Below are 16,891 nucleotides of genomic sequence, written 5' to 3'. Positions count from 1 at the left end.
GAGAACTGGGACTCAGTGAGGTAATTTGTCCAAGGTCATTCACTACTACATGGCAGAATCAGGCCTACAATCCAGGACCTCTAAAATTAGCCCACAAATGCTAGAGCTGATACTGGGCAGGAGCTGGCATTTTGCTCTTGGGAAAGAGGAGGTTCATTAGTGGGTTGCTTGTGGACCTGCATTGGTGAGTGTGACACGTGTAGGATATCTATGCTATGTGTTTTTGGGTTTTTTGTTTTTTTTTTTCTTTGAGACAGAGTCTCACTCTTGTCACCCAGGCTGGAGTGCAGTGGCACCATCTGGGCTCACTGTAACCTCTACCGCCCAGATTCAAATGATTCTCCTGCGTCTGCCTTGAGTAGCTGGGATTACAGGCACCTGCCACCATGCACAGCTAATTTTTGTAGTTTTAGTAGAGATGGGGTTTCACCATCTTGGCCAGGCTGGTCTTGAGCTCCTGACCTTGTGGTCCACCGCCTCGACCTCACAAAGTGCTGGGATTACATGCGTGAGCCCCCGCGCCCGGCTGCTATATTTTTAAATAGCCCCACAAATGTTCTCATGTTTTATAGCTAGTTTTGTGACTGCATTTTGAATTTAGGTTGAATCAAATAGGCTTCAACTTGGAAGGAGAATGCAAGGATACCCATCATAATGGAAGGAATACCCAACAGGGATAAAGGCCTTGGTGCCCCTGAGCCTTGGTTGACAGGGTGTATCAGTCAGGATCAGTTAGATTGTGCTGGAGTAATAGACAATCACCAAATCTCAGTGGCTTAACATAACAAAAGTGTATTTCTCAATCACAAAACGTGTCCATTATGAGTCATTAGGAGCTCTATTTCCTGTAGTCACTCAGGCATCCAGGCTGCTGCAACTGGACATGCATCTCCTCAACCCTGAAGGCAGGAAACAAGAATGGGGCAAATCTAGCACTGGCTCTTAAAACTTTTACCTGGAAGTGACACACATCACTCCTGTTGTCATCTCACTGGCCAAAGAAAGTTACAAGGGGGCAGGGAAGTGCAATAAGTACAATCCCGCTATGTGCAGGAAGGATAAGCGGAAGTATTTGGTTAACAGCACTAACACACAGGGAGTGTGTGTGAATGTGTGGTGAACGTATATGTGTATATTTGAGATATGTGCAATTACACATACTGCCCATTTCCAGAGCATTCCTCCCTCCTGGCAACGCATATTAGAGATTCCTACTGTAAAGGACTGTCATTCCTTGCACTAGAGCAGGTTCAGAGATTTTAACTAAAGTGAAAAAAAATGGGAGTTGAAGGAAACATGGTAGAAGAGGTGAGTGGCTATGGGACAAACTCAGTAGAAATTCGTTTGTAAATAGAGAAAGAAATCCAGTAAAGGAAGGTACTCAGGGTGTATGTGACACAAGGAGCCTGCCTACTAAAGGAAACTTCTAAAACAGCATAGCTTTAGCAGAGGCGTTTCCTGCCGCCTTGCCATTAACTCCCACTCATCCTTCCTGGTTAAACTCAGGTGACACTTCAGGAAGCCTTTGATGATCTCTTGAGATTGGGTAAGGGGCCCACCAATCAGATCACAGGCATGCCTGGGTTTGTCCTATCCCCTCAGCTGTGGACAAGGACCACATCTTACTCAGTGCCGGCTGCTATATAGAGAATGCATTAGAAGAGGGTGTCAGAATAGAGGCAGAGAGAGCAGCTAGAAGGCTGTTGCAGAAACCTAAGTGAGAAAACAAAAATGATGGTCTCCATTAGGGTAGTGGTGGTGGGGAGGGAGAGAGGTATCAAGAAAGACTTACGAAGTCAAATCCACAGGACAAGGGCATAGGAAGGGAGGTTTCTGGAAGAACAACAGGGTAGATGGTAGTGCCAAGGGGCCCAGAGAAGGTGCCGGTTGATGAATGAGGTCAGCAAGAACACATCCCATTTGAGGTCCATTTTGACAGTGTCCACAGAGAGACCCAGGAGTAGCCCCTGTCACAGCCTGAGATTCCGGTGGGGAAAACCAGGTCCTATGAGCTGCCTCTTGGTTAAACTCCAACATCAGATCAAGGTTAGTATTTTCTTGTTTAAAAAAATATCAGGCTGGGCCTGGTGGCCCATGCCTGTAATCCCAGCACTTTGAAAGGCCAAGGCAGTCGAATCACTTGTGCTCAGGAGTTCAAAACCAGCTTGGGCAATATAGTGAGACCTCAACTTTACAAAAAAAATTAGCCAGTGCAGTGATGCACACTGATGTGAGAGGATCACTTAAGCCCAGGAGGTTGAGGCTGTCAGTGAGCCAAAATTGTGCCACTGCACTCCAGTCTGGGCAACAGAGTAAGACCCTGTCTGAAAAAAAAAGGGCCAGGTGCGGTGGTTCACGCCTGTAATCCCAGCACTTTGGGAGGCCGAGGCGGGTGGATCACAAGGTCAGGAGATTGAGACCATCCTGGCTAACATGGTGAAACCCCTATCTCTACTAAAAATACAAAAAATTAGCCAGGCGCGGTGGCGGATGCCTGTAGTCCCAGCTACTCGGGAGGCTGAGGCAGGAGAATGGCGTGAACCTAGGAGGCAGAGCTTGCAGTGAGCTGAGATAGCGCCACTGCACTCCAGCCCGGGCGACAGAGCTAGACTCCCTCTCAAAAAAAAAAAGACACTAAAAAAAAATGTATGTGTGTTGGGGGAGAGGGAAACACAGAAAATACACATAGTATAAAAGTGGTGAAATTCCTGAACTACACATCATAGGAATCCATTCAGAACAGTGCTTCATAGAAAGAGCTGAGCATCCCTGAAAGATTGGTTCAACTTCAATTGGCTTGTCTCCTGATCTTGTTTCCATGTGTTGCTTCTCTCCCATCTCCTGCTAAGTAGGAGCCTGTTTGTCCCATTTGAGACTTGAACATGATATCAACCCGTTTCATCTTCAAGGCTTCCCTTCCTCATATCCTTTTGTGGGTGAGGATTGAGCCCCATTTGTAGGTGCTTGACAGTGCTGGGGCACCCATCCTCAGAGACCCTGTTCTTTCCACTTGGACGTTGTGCTTCCCTATCCCCCAGGATGTCTTCCCCATTCCCCATGCACTGAGATGCTCCCGCTGGTTCCTCGGGTTCCATTTTCAACTCCTCTGTGTACCAGTTTTTGACTGTAGGTGAGGTAATTCCCCCTTCCTGGCCTCCTTCCAATCTCTAAAGATGGGACTCATGATACCTTCTAAGCAGACTCCTTTGCAGGGGATCGAATGAGCCAATCTATGGCAAAGTCCTGCCTCAGACCTTGGTGGACAGTAGGCACTCAAACTGTCCTATACTTTCATTTCCATTCAGTCCCCTGATTCTTCCTGCCACTTATCAGAGAAATGGTCTTACCCTAGTCTAGCCATATGTAACCATGATAACCAGAGTTAAGCTATATACAATAATCAATGCAGACATTATGTATTACAGAAGGTCATTGGATATAATGGCATTCAGGTGCCCAGGATGAGGTTTGCTATTAAGTAGGCGCCCCTATCCAGCCTCCCCAGGTGGAGACAGTTTGCGAAGTGCCTCCCTTGTTCTCTCTCTGCCTCCATATTCAATCAACACTAGGTGGTCCTACCAGCTCCAGACTAAACTGTCCTGAACTGGTACCCTTTCTCAGGCTTCCTGCTCTCCCCTTTTCAGCCTGCCTCCCTTCCCCTCAATCTGTGGTCTCCCCTCTCACAGACAAGGATTTCATTGCCGTTGATTCAGACCACCTGGGCGTGGGCAGGCAGGGTCCTGGAATTTAGATGATGAGGTGTCTGGGCCATCCTGTAGCCAGCCAGGAATAAAAGTTTCAAACTCCTGCTACTCAAAGTGTGGTTAGTCTGTGGGCTTGCAGCAGCGGTACCACTGAGAGTTTCTAGAAGTGCACTATCTCAACAGGCCTCAGAGCTACTGAATCAGAGTTTTTTTTTTTCCCTCAAGAGACAGGGTCTTACTCTGTTGCCCGGGCTGGAGTGCATTGGCCTGATCATAGTTCACTGCAGGCTTCAACTCCTGGACTCAATTGATCCTCCTGCCTCAGCCTCCTCAGTAGCTGGGACTACACTTATGTGCTACCCACCCTGGACTAATTTTTAATTTTTTTGTAGAGACAGGGTCTCACTATGTTGCCCAGATCAGTCTCAAACTCCTGGCCTCAAACCATCCTCCCACATCAGCCTCCCCAACTGTTGGGATTATAGGCGTGAGCCACTGCACCTGGCCAGAATCTGCATTTTGACAAGACTTCCAGGTGATTCCTAGGCACCCTAATTAAGAAGCTCTGCGGCCGGGCGCGGTGGCTCAAGCCTGTAATCCCAGCACTTTGGGAGGCCGAGACGGGCGGATCACGAGGTCAGGAGATCGAGACCATCCTGACTAACACGGTGAAACTCCGTCTCTACTAAAAATACAAAAAAAACTAGCCGGGTGAGGTGGCGGGCGCCTGTAGTCCCAGCTACTCGGGAGGCTGAGGCAGGAGAATGGCGTAAACCCGGGAGGCGGAGCTTGCAGTGAGCTGAGATCCGGCCACTGCACTCCAGTCCGGGCGACAGAGCAAGACTCCGCCTCAAAAAAAAAAAGCTCTGGAAGCTCTGCTTTAGAATCCCTCAGAAGGTAGGGTTAGTTAGGGTAGAGATGAAAAAGGACACTGGCATCCCTCGTAGAGCTGGGAGAGGCCTTCTTGGAAATGCCTGCACTAGTGGATCGAGTCATAAGGTGTTACACCACCATCATTCTGGGGAGATAAGCTGTATTCTCAACATTGTACTATTTATCTGCTAAACCAGGGAGGAATGTGATTAGCAGATGTCTCAGTCTTCTTGCCATTCTTTGGGACATCCACAAGACACTCAGCCATCTCAAACCACATTAAAACTGAATTTTAACATCCAGCCTCTGGAAAACATAGTGAATCAAAAATCTGTAAGATACACCAGGCGCAGTGGCTCACGCCTGTAATCCCAGCACTTTGGGAAGCCGAGGCAGGCAGATCGCTTGAAGACAGAAGGTCAAGACCAACATGGTGAACCCCCGGCCAACATGGTGAAACCCCATCTCTACTAAAAATGCCAAAAATTAGCTAGGTGTAGTGGTACGTGTCTGTAGTCCCAGCTACTCAGGAGGCTGAAGCACCAGAATCGCTTGAACCTGGGAGGCAAAGGTTGCAATGAGTCCAGATCGCACCAGTGCACTCCAGCCTGGGTGACAGAGAGAGACTCTGTCTCAAAAAAGCAAAACAAAACAACAATAACAACAACAACAAAAACCTGTAAGATAGAAAATAGGGTGTTAAAGACCAAAAGAGGCCAAAGGGGAACTGACAGATTGGCCACTCCAACAGGAGCATGCAGTGAACCAAAGGCATGTGTGCGAGGTGCTGGTGGCCATTCAGATCATAGACCCATGGGCAGCTTCATGGCTGCTAGAAAAAAAGAGGAAGAAGGACAATGACGTGCAGGAAGCCTGGAAGCAAGCCATGAGGTCTAGGTGAAGAGCTTAGGTTTGTAAGTACATGGCTGATCTGTGTAGAAAACATAAATGCAGTGGTTTTTTGTTGTTGTTGTTTGTTTTTGTTTTTTAATGTCTCGGGGGCACAACAGGGAGGGTGCCCCTTGGCCATGAGAACCCTTTTTGAAGGTAAACAGGTAAATTCCTTTATGCAGCATGGTGCCAGGTCTGCTGCTTCCTGTGGGCGCTCCTGGGGCAAGGGCACCAACATTAAGACTGAGAGAAAAACCATAGGTTTAGGGTTGTCAGATTTAGCAAATAGAAACACAGGACTTCCAGTTGAATTTGAGTGTCACATAAACAACAAATAATTTTTTATTTTTTATTTTTATTTTTATTTTTTTTGAGATAGGGTCTTACTCTGTTGCCCAGGCTGGAATGCAGTGGTGCGATCTCGGCTCACTGCAACCTCTGCCTCCTGGGTTCAAGTGATTCTCCAACCTCACCCTCCTCAGTTGCTGGGACTACAAGTGCCCGCCAACATGCTTGGCTAGTTTTTGTGTTTTTTGGTAGAGACAGGGTTTCACTATGTTGGCCAGGCCGGTCTTGAACTCCTGACCTCCAGTGATCCGCCTGCCTCAGCCTCCCAAAGTGCTGGGATTACAGGCGTGAGCCACCACGGCCGGCCAACAAATAATTTTTTAGTATACATATGTCCCAGATATTGCATGCCAGAGTAACCCTACTCAAGAGCAGAGCCTGTCCCCAAAGCACTCAACCAGGAGAAACTTGAGCTAAAGGAAAGTCTCCCCAGGGCTGAGAGAGGCCAGTGGCACTATCCTAAGACCCACCCTATTTTTGAAAACAGGATGGAAATGGGCTTTGTTAGTTTTGGGGTGGGGCAGTCTTTTGTGAGAGGCTATGCCATATTGTTTGCTTTGTAAAATGTTTTGCCCTGCATTTTACATTTAATTATCCTGTATTGGGCAAGGTAGTTCAAGGAACATATACTATAAAAGTAATGTAGTTTTGATAATTCCAAGTCAGATTCCTGTAGGAGATGGACAGTTTCTTAGTACGGAACAATAAAATCCCGTGTAGCCAGATAAACTGCTTCTGTATAACCAGGCTTTTATTTATTGAGACCTGTAGAAGAAAATGTTGGTAACTATTTACCTCATCAAGGAACATTTCTAAGCATAAAATCAATAAACCCTTTGTATGTCAACAAACCAAATTAAATGATAAACTCAGGGAAAATATTTATAAGACAAACAGGAAAGGTGTTATATACTTAGTAGGTAAGAAAAGATGGACACTCAAAAGGGAACAAAAAGGCAAAGGATGTGAACATTCACAAAAGAAGGAATACAAATGGCCAATAAAGACATTAAAAAGTCCAGGCCCAGTGTGGTGGCTCACGCGTGTAATCCCAGCACTGTGGGAGGCCTGTAATCCTAGCACTTTGGAAGGCCGAAGTGGGCAGATCATCTGAGGTCAGGAATTCGAGACCAGCCTGGCCAATCTCTACTAAAGAAAAATACAAAAATTAACCAGGCGTGGTGGTGCTCCCCTGTAATTCCAGCTACTCGGGAGGCTGAGGCTGCAGAACTGCCTGAGCCTGGGAGGCGGAGGTTGCCGTGAGCCAAGATTGTGCCACTGCACTCCAGCCTGGGCCACAGAGCAAGATTCCATCTGAAAAAAAAAAAAAAAATATATATATATATATATATATACACACACACACTTTTTATACAAATATATATTAAATATATAAACTTTATAAATAACTATAGCAAACTGGCAGATCACAAAATAAAAATAGTCAGTTTTGCAAAGACTATAAGTGTCTAAGTACAAGGATCATCTTGGAGGACTTATTTATGACAGCAAAAAAGTAAAATAAATGTTCAACATTAAAGAATGATTAAGGCCAGGTCCATGGCTCACACTTGTAATCTCAACACTTTGGGAGGTCAAGGCCTGAGGATCACTTAAGCCCAGGAGTTTGAGGCTGGTGTGGGCAACATAGGGAGACCCCATCTCTACAAAAAAAAAAAAGAAAAAAAAAAAATTAGCTGGACATGGTGGGTGTGCCTGTGATCACAGCTGCTCTGGAGGCTGAGGTGAGGATTGCTTGAGCTCAGGAAATTGAGGCTACAGTGAGCCATGATTGTGCCACTGCACTCCAGCCTGGGTGACAGAGCAAAATACTGTCTCAAAAAAATTACATAAAATATACATGAAGATTGGAAGCAAATATATCAAAATACAAACATTGGGTCTCTGGATTATTTTTGTTTTCTTCTTAATACCTTTTTTCCCTAAAATTTCTACAATAAAGAGGTAGTAGCATTCCTATCATTGAAAAACAGAAAATTATGTTTGAGAAAGAAGACAAGTGGAACATCAATGCCTTTAAGTAGGTCTTTGAGAGAGAAGGAAGTAAATTCTGATAATTCTCTAACAGAATGACCAAGACTTTTCACAGTGGAATCGCCTGGAGAACTTGAGGAATACCAATGTTGAGGCCCCACTTCCAGAGATTCTGGTTGTATGGACCTAGTGCCCACCCCATGGGGTCTTTGGCAATGTCAGGTCATGCCCCGGGGCGTGGGTACTCCAATGTGAAGCCAGGCTGGGAACCACTGCTTGCAGGAGTGATCAGGAGTTTTGATGTTTAGGTCCCTGTGGCCTGTTGGAGGAGCGCTGCAGGAGGAACAGCAAGACCTGATTTCAAGCCTAGTAAGTGGTCCTTTAGGCACATAATTTAAGTGAATCTTTGTGTGTCTATCTGTAAAATAAGAATATTTAATGTCTACCACAAGAGTTGTGGCCTCGAGGAGAGGATAAATGAGGAAGTACTGTGTGAAATAGAAAGCATATACAAATGTCCTCTTGTTAGAACCTGGAAATTCAGACTCTAGCAATGACCTTTGATCAATGGAATATCCTTGACAGCACTGGGACAGATGCAGATAAGCAGGTTTGTTTCAAAACTGTCCATCTTATAATTTGATTTGATTTGCAGATCTTTTAGGCAGGTGCTGTCAGACGTGGATGCCTGGGGCAGTCCTAGCCAGAGGGCTCATGAGCAGGGGACAGCAGCCAATAGATCTGGGTTGGTTCAGATCATTTGGTCATTCCTGCTTTGAAAAGTGACTGGCCTCCAGGAGTCAAAGCCTTGTTCTCCTGACAATGTGCCTTTGCGCTTTTAACAAACACACCAGAATGTCTACTTCCAAATAAATGTTCTTATCTAAACTGTTTCCTTGTGAGGTTGTATTACCATAGCTTAAAATGTCTTGGGAATTCCTCGTTTGAGATTGCCTTTTGTCTAAGCTACATTTTTTTTCTGGGTATTTTCAATCAGTGAATTTATTCTCCATCCTCTGAAGAAGAACTTAATTTTAGAAAGCAGCCAAAAATATCTTTCAGAACCAAACCTGGTGATTAAGGTGGTAGTCTAACCTAGGTAAGACATTTTATTTTTTAAGTAGAAAGGTCACTTGTAAGGTACGTGTGTATGTATCTTGCTACTCACTGTACTCAGTGCCTGACATACAGACACTCAGTGTATTCTTGTGGAATGGTGAACAGAGCCTGGCTCTCCTGGGACCCATAAACTGGCTCCTAAGGCAACTCTGAAGAGGTTTTTGAGCAACGCCAGCCTATTTGGCACTAACAATTTTTAGCCCGTATGTTGATTAGAATATCTTTATAAGTATTCTACATCTATTTTTTTTTTTTTTTTTTTTTTTTTGGAGACGGAGTCTCGCTCTGTCGGCCAGGCTGGAGTGCAGTGGCCGGATCTCAGCTCACTGCAAGCTCCGCCTCCCGGGTTTACACCATTCTCCTGCCTCAGCCTCCCGAGTAGCTGGGACTACAGGCGCCCGCCACCTCACCCGGCTGGTTTTTTGTATTTTTTAGTAGAGACGGGGTTTCACCATGTTAGCCAGGATGGTCTCGATCTCCTGACCTCGTGATCCGCCCGTCTCGGCCTCCCAAAGTGCTGGGATTACAGGCTTGAGCCACCGCGCCCAGCTGTATTCTACATCTATACCTTATGTGTTTGATCAAGGAGAAACTGTGGTAGTTCCTTCTACCTTACTGAGGCTAATGCTGGATTTAGTCTTCTAAAGCAACCACTAATCAGTGACGTTGGACAAATCCAGGCATTTTTGGAATTATTTTGTACGCCAACCCAAACCACAGAACATCTAAGCATGTGGTGGGTTAATAAGGACAATGCCTGAAACCCAACTCACTTTTTCACACAATGATTTCAAGATGCTGACATTAATCTTGACTTGCAAATTGACTAGCTGAGGTCCACACTTCCATGCCTTAATACGTGTGAGGTGTACAGAGTTAAGCAGCTCATAGGCAGGGCAGCAAGCACTGGCTTGAGTGTCAGGACACCTGGGCTATTCCAGCTCTGCTGCTAACTAGCTGTGTCTGCTTGGGAAAAACGTGTCTCACACACTCCCATCCGTACAAACATACCCTTAGTCCTTATTTATTTACTTACCTACACAATGATCTAGCACCATTAAAATCATCATTCTAAACTGAGAAAAGGCAGACAACAGTAGACACCCCACTGGCAAGGTCCTGCGCAAGTACTGGGGAGATTTGTGGAGCTGCAAAAACCAGTTTGAGGCCGGGCTCCATGGCTCATGCCTGTAATCTCAGCACTTTGGGAGGCCGAGGTGGGTGAACTGCTTAAGGTCGGTAGTATGAGACCAGCCTGACGGATGTGATGAAACCGTATCTCCACTAAAACTACAAAATTAGCTGGGTGTTGTGGCGCACGCCTGTAATCCCAGCTACTCTGGAGGCTAAGGTGGGAGAATCCCTTGAACCCGGGAGGAGGAGATTGCAGTGAGCCGAGATCACACCACTGCACTCCAGCCTGGGTGAGAAAGTGAGACTCCATCTCAAAAAAACAAAACAAAACAAAACAAAAAGCCAACAACAACAACCGCCACAAAAAAAAAAAACCAGTTTGAGAAGAGAGAAAGTCTCTGCTTTGAAGGAGAAAAAAAGCCAAAGATGAAGCTCACTGCTCCTGGCACTGGAACTGAAGGGAACACACAGGTCATCTGAGGTCAAGTTCAGGGCATGCAGCCAGCCACCAGGCGGGAAGGAAGCAGAGTGAATGCCTGCCTGCTCTCCCAGCCCTCCACCTTCTAAGCAGAAGTCCCACACTGGCCCCCTTTGCTGGGTCTCCCAAGGGACCTCAGAGACTCCTTCCAGACCCGGGCATTTGGGCTCTGGCCTCAAAGACACAGCCTACGTAGAAATGCTGAAAGAAACAGGTAAGAGACAGTGTGAGTGACGGAGGCTTGGCTGGCCTGGCTTGTCTTTGCCAAGCACTCTATTTAAAACATTTGAGCATTTCTCGCCTGCTATTGCCCTCTACTCCAGCCTTGCGGTCTCCCTGCCCAACCCCACCCCTCCACAGCCTCTTTTCTTAGCTCCCTGCCTTTGCTTATGGTGTTTACTCCAAATCACCCAGTCTTGCTCTAAAAATCCTACTTCACTTAATGCCCAGATCGAATGCATGTAATCCAAGAAGCTCCTTAGCTGGAAGCAGCACTCATTTCGGTCTGCAGTGGTATCACACTTAGGGGCATGCAGTCTGATCCCATCAGGACCTCAACGCACCCCACCCTTCACCATCCCATCCTGTGTGTCCCTTCCTTTGCCCATGCTGCTCCCCTGCTTGGACCGTCCTTCCCACCCTACCTGCCCAAATGGTCCTTACCTCACCCTTCAAGGCTCAGCTCAGCTGTACTCTGTGAAGCACTCTCCAGCTCTTTCTGTCTCTCCACTCACATGCACCTACCAGTTCCATTTACTGAGTGGCTACTCTGCCTAGAAGTTTGTCTACAGTATTTCTAATTCTTGGTACCACTTGAAAAGTAGTTGCAAAATTAGTTTCATTTTGAGATTTAAGGAAAACAGAAGCTCAGAGAGGCAAGGGAACTTGTCCAAGTCGCACTGCTGGTGAGTGGCCCAGCCAGGATTTGAACCCAGATTTGCGTGATGTCTAATCCCAAGTCCTCCATGTAGTCCATGCTACTTACTCATTCGTAAGGCAGATATTGTAAGCAGGAGACTGTCAGGACCTTAAAGATTGTCTTGCTTGCTTTCAAAGCAAGGAACCTAAAGTATAGAGATGTTCAGTGACTTGCCCAAGGTGATACAGTTTCTCTCAGCCCCCTTCTCTGATTCCTCCCATGTGCCAGCTCTGGTGGCCAGGGAACTACCTATCACTGCAGAGGCTGTCCAGTACCAGGTAACATTTGTCTGGGGTCCCCAGTCATAAGCCGTGGGGCACATACCTGCACCGCAAGCAGGGCCCCAAATTAGGCAAGAGAGAATGTTGCAACAAGCTCAGAGCCACAGGATATATTAGCACAATTGTATACAATGATAAAATCCTAAACAGTGGCTTCAAAGTTTATAGCTTGCTGACCAGGCATGGTGGTGGCGCACGCCTGTAATCCCAGCTACTTGGGAGGCTGAGGCAGTAGAATTACTTCAACCCAGGAGGCGTAGGTTGCAGTGAGCCAAGATTGCACCATTGCACTCCAGCCTGGATGACAGAGCAAGGTTCTGTCTCAAAACAAAACAAAAGAAAAAAAGTAGTTTACAGCTTTCTCTAGAAGTCTGAGGAGTGAGTCCAGTGCTAATGTTGCAGTTCTATGAAGTCAGGGCCTGAGGCTTCTTCTGTGTTTTGTAATTCACTCTTTTTTTTTTGAGACGGAGTCTCGCTCTGTCACCCAGGCTGGAGTGCAGTGGCCAGATCTCAGCTCACTGCAAACTCCGCCTCCCAGGTTTACGCCATTCTCCTGCCTCAGCCTCCCGAGTAGCTGGGACTACAGGCGCCCGCCACTTCGCCCGGCTAGGTTTTTTGTATTTTTTAAGTAGAGACGGGGTTTCAACGTGTTAGCCATGATGGTCTCGATCTCCTGACCTCGTGATCCACCTGTCTCAGCCTCCCAAAGTGCTGGGATTACAGGCTTGAGCCACCGCACCCGGCCTATAATTCACTCTTTATGAGGCACTTCGTGATCCAAAGTGACCCCCAGGATCATGGGGAAGGGGGTGGCTCTGAGGGCAGAATCAAAGGACTCATCATCATCTTTTTCTACCATCCCTTGTAAGAAACTCACAGTCATAATCTAGTCCAGAGTCAGAGAGGCTGCTCAGAGTCCACCTGCAGCTGGCCTGGGACTTAGCAAGTATGTAGCTAAGTATGTTAGCAAGTATATTGCTGGCAGCATGGAGGGGTAAGGGCGTGGGAGGTGTTTAATTGCTTAGTGCCAGGAGGTCTTTCTCAGGCTCAGCCTGCTTCCCTTTTTCTTCTTTCTTCCTGCTTTCCATTTGTCCAGTATCTATTGAATTACTCACTCCCATGTGCCAGGCACTGGAGATACAAAGTGGGATAAGACATAAGCCATGCTCTAATAAAGAGACAAAGAAAGAGATGATTTTAGGCCGGGCGTGGTGGCTCACGCCGGTAATCCTAGCACTTTGGGAGGCTGAGGCGAGTGGATCACCTGAAGTCAGGAGTTTGAGACTAGCCTGGCCAACATGGTGAAACCCTGTCTCTACTAAAAATACAAAAATTAGCTGGGCATGGTGGCGGGCACCTGTAATCCTAGCTACTCGGGAGGCTGAGGTAGGAGAATCACTTGAACCCAGGGGGCAGAGATTGCAGTGAGCCAAGATCACACCACTTCACCACTCCAGCCTGGGCTATAGATCAAGATGCTGTCTCAAAAAAAAGAGCTGATTTTAATGCTATGTGTAAGAGCAACAGTAAGATAAATGCAAAAGGCATGTGACAGGAGCTCGAACGGAGGCACCTGACACAGCCAGGGTAGAGTCAGCAGAAGCTTCCTGGAGATGACAATTGTGGATGCCAAGGGGCTTAGAGATGAAGGGTGCTCCAGGGAGAGCACACAGCATGAGCAAAAGCAATGAGAGTGCGGGGAGTGTGGGGCAACCATGAGTTGAATGTAAACACAAACAGAGGAGGGTTTGGAAGGATGTGTGCCTGCTCGGGGCCCCCAGGGGGCCAAAGGCACATTCTGGAGGCACCTGGTGGTATTCGAGGCCCTCTGGCTGCTCTGAGTAGGGATTTGGGAGAGCCATAGCAAGAGGCAGAGAGCCTGGGTGGGAGGGCTGGGTTAGGAGTGGAGGTGGGAACGCAGGTAGATCTGAGAAATGTTAGCAGGAAATTGGTAGCACCAGACATTTGCCTGGCTGTTGGAGATGAGTGACAGGGAGGAGTCAGAGGATCTCAGTTTTCTAGCTGGGTGGCTGGAAGGATGATGGGGTCACTGCTGATCTAGAGAATACAGGATCTACTGCCATACCATCCTGAATGCGCCTGATCTCATCTGATCTTGGAAGCTAAGCAGGGTCGGGCCTAGTTAGTATTGGATAGGAGAATAATACAGGGTCTTCTCCCAGCAACCTTTCTTGCCTTGGGGAATACTCCCAGCTTCACAGTAGGATATAACCTTTCCTATGTTGCCTTTTGCATAGCTGATCTTAAAGACATGCACATGAGCCCTTTTCTTTCCTTCCTTCCTTCCTTCCTTTTTTTTTTTTTTTTTTTTTTTTTTTTATGGAGTTTTGCTCTTGTTGCCCAGGCTGGAGTGCAGTAGCACGATCCCAGTTCACTGCAACCTCCACCTCCCAGGTTCAAGCGATTCTCCTGCCTCAGCCTCCCAAGTAGCTGGGATTACAGGTGCCTGTCACCACGCCCAGCTAATTCTTTTTGTATTTTTAGCAGAGACGAGGTTTCACCACGTTGGTCAAGCTGGTCTCAAACTCCTGACCTCAAATGATCCATCTGCCTTGGCCTCCCAAAGTGCCAAGAGATTACAGGCATGAGCTACCATGCACGGCCGGGCCCTTTTCCTTGGAAAGATTTTAATTCAAGTGCGCTCAGGAGATGAAGTTCCCTTCACTCTGGTGTAGTGAATGAAATATAGGAACACAGTTTGTACCGTGGAGTCTCCAGGCCAAAGCTGAAGTTTCAGCTTAGGTAACAAATGTGCCAAGGTAACAAATGTTACCTAAGCCCAGTGGTTCCTAGTGGAAGCTTTGGTTCTAGAAAACCCACCTGTAGTAAACATCTGCCATTCTTTATGGAGAACTAGTAAATCACTCCCCTTCTTGTGTCCAAGGACTTATTCACCTTGTTTGGGGATAGACCCCACCTCTCACAATGAAGATGTGATATCAGATACTGTATTTCTCAGACTCCCTTGCAGCTACTTGGCATGTCAAGGGCATGTGGCCTAGACTCTGCAAGTCAGATGTACCTGCCAGAGTCTCAGGTCCGTGAAGAGCATTCTGTGACAGCAGCAGTAATGACAGGGAAATCACATTTTCATAACAGCCATGGTGGACCCTCCTGGGGACTTGCTAGTGATGTACCCTAAAACCTAAGCTTCCTTAGGTTCACTGTAACTTCCTGCTGTTTGCAATTAAGGACTGTGACTAGTTCTTTGGTGGCATATCAATCCAACAGGGTACATGGCTAAGGCAAAAGCAGAGTCTAGGAGAACACAGACATTGTTCAGAGGACAGTAAGTGAAACCATTTAGCAAGAACAGAGGGTTCTTTCACAGGGGCGGGTAAAGATAAGGTTGGAGGGTTCTAAAAGCCCACTTAAGCCTGGTCATCACCTTCTAAGAGGTATCAATATTGCTTTAATGATTTTTGTTTTGGAATAATTTTGTATTCACAGAAAAATTGCAAAGACAACATAGAGTTTCCGTGTATCCCTCATCCAGATTCCCCTAATGCTAACATCTCACATGACATGGTACATTTGTAAAAACTGAGAAGTTACTATCAGTTATACTCCAGACTTGATTTGGATTTCACTAGTATTTTCCACTAACGAACTTGGTCTGTTCCAGGATATAATTCAGGATACCACTATGCATTTGGATACCAACATTTTTTTTTTTTTTGAGATGGAGTTTCACTTTTATTGCCCAGGCTGGAGTGCAATGGCACCATCTTGGCTCACCACAACCTCTGCCTCCTGAGTTCAAACGATTCTCCTGCCTCAGCCTCCCAAGCAGCTGGGATTACAGTCATGTGCCACCACACCCAGCTAATTTTGTATTTTTAGTAGAGACAGGGTTTCTCCATGTTGGTCAGGCTGGTCTCGAACTCCGGACCTCGTGATCTGCCCACCTCGGCCCCGCAAAGTGCTGGGATTACAGGTGTGAGCCACCATATCCAGCCACCGACTTTTTTTTTTTTTTTTTTTTTTGAGACGGAGTCTCACTCTGTCACCCAGGCTGGAGTGCAGTGGCCGGATCTCAGCTCACTGCAAGCTCCGCCTCCCGGGTTCATGCCATTCTCCTGCCTCAGCCTCCCAAGTAGCTGGGACTACAGGCGCCCGCCACCACGCCCAGCTAATTTTTTTTTGTATTTTAGTAGAGACGGGGTTTCACCATGTTAGCCAGGATGGTCTCGATCTCCTGACCTCGTGATCCGCCCGTCTCAGCCTCCCAAAGTGCTGGGATTACAGGCTTGAGCCACCGCGCCCGGCCGCCACCGTAAAGAAGAATATTAACATGATTAAAGGTTTTTAGGCTGGGTGTGGTGGCTCACAACTGCAGTCCCAGCACTTTGGGAGCCTGAGGTACGTTGATCACTTGAGGTCAGGAGTTTGAGACCAGCCTAGCCAACATGGTGATGTCTACTAAAAATACACACACACACACACACACACACAAAATTAGCCAGGTATGGTAGTGTGCACCTGCAGTCCCAGCTACTTGGGAGGCTGAGGCAGGAGAATCGCTTAAACCCAGGAGGTGGAGGTTGCAGTGAGCCAAGATCGTGCCACTGCACTCCAGCCTGGGCAACAGAGCAACGCTGTCTCAAAAAATAAAAATAAATTCTTAAAAAATAAAGGTGTTTTAAGAAAATCATCTGATAGCAACATAAAGGGTGAGCTGGGAAGTGGAGTAGAAGGCATCTGTAAAGACATTCCAGAACCTTCACCAAGCTTCCACATACATTCTAATATCTGTGCCTGAAGGGCACTTCATGAAGGTGCAGTTGCTGAGAAGAGAAAATCTAGCCCCCCAGAAGCATCTCTGTGCCTGTTCAGGGACCCAGGGGTCAAAGGCACAGTGAGGATGCACCTGGTGGCCTCCACCTAGCAGTGCTGGCAAACTAGGTTTTCCTGCCTAGGCTACAAAAGTTGATTGATAAATCCAGATAGGCAGCCAAGGAAATGCATGCTTGCCTCCTTTTCCGAAAGTCTAGTCTTATCTCCCTTAGGTAATGGTTTGGTGTTATGCAGAGAACATTCTCTGGAGTCAGGATGGACCTAGGTGTGAGTCTCAGTGCTGTCAGTTACTATGGGACTCTAGTTGAGTTATTGAACTTTGAGCTTCAGT

Source organism: Trachypithecus francoisi, unplaced genomic scaffold (genome assembly GCF_009764315.1).
Source record: "Trachypithecus francoisi isolate TF-2019V2 unplaced genomic scaffold, Tfra_2.0 Lachesis_group17, whole genome shotgun sequence".
NCBI lineage: Eukaryota > Metazoa > Chordata > Mammalia > Primates > Cercopithecidae > Trachypithecus > Trachypithecus francoisi.
Note: the sequence above shows the minus strand (reverse complement) of the source record.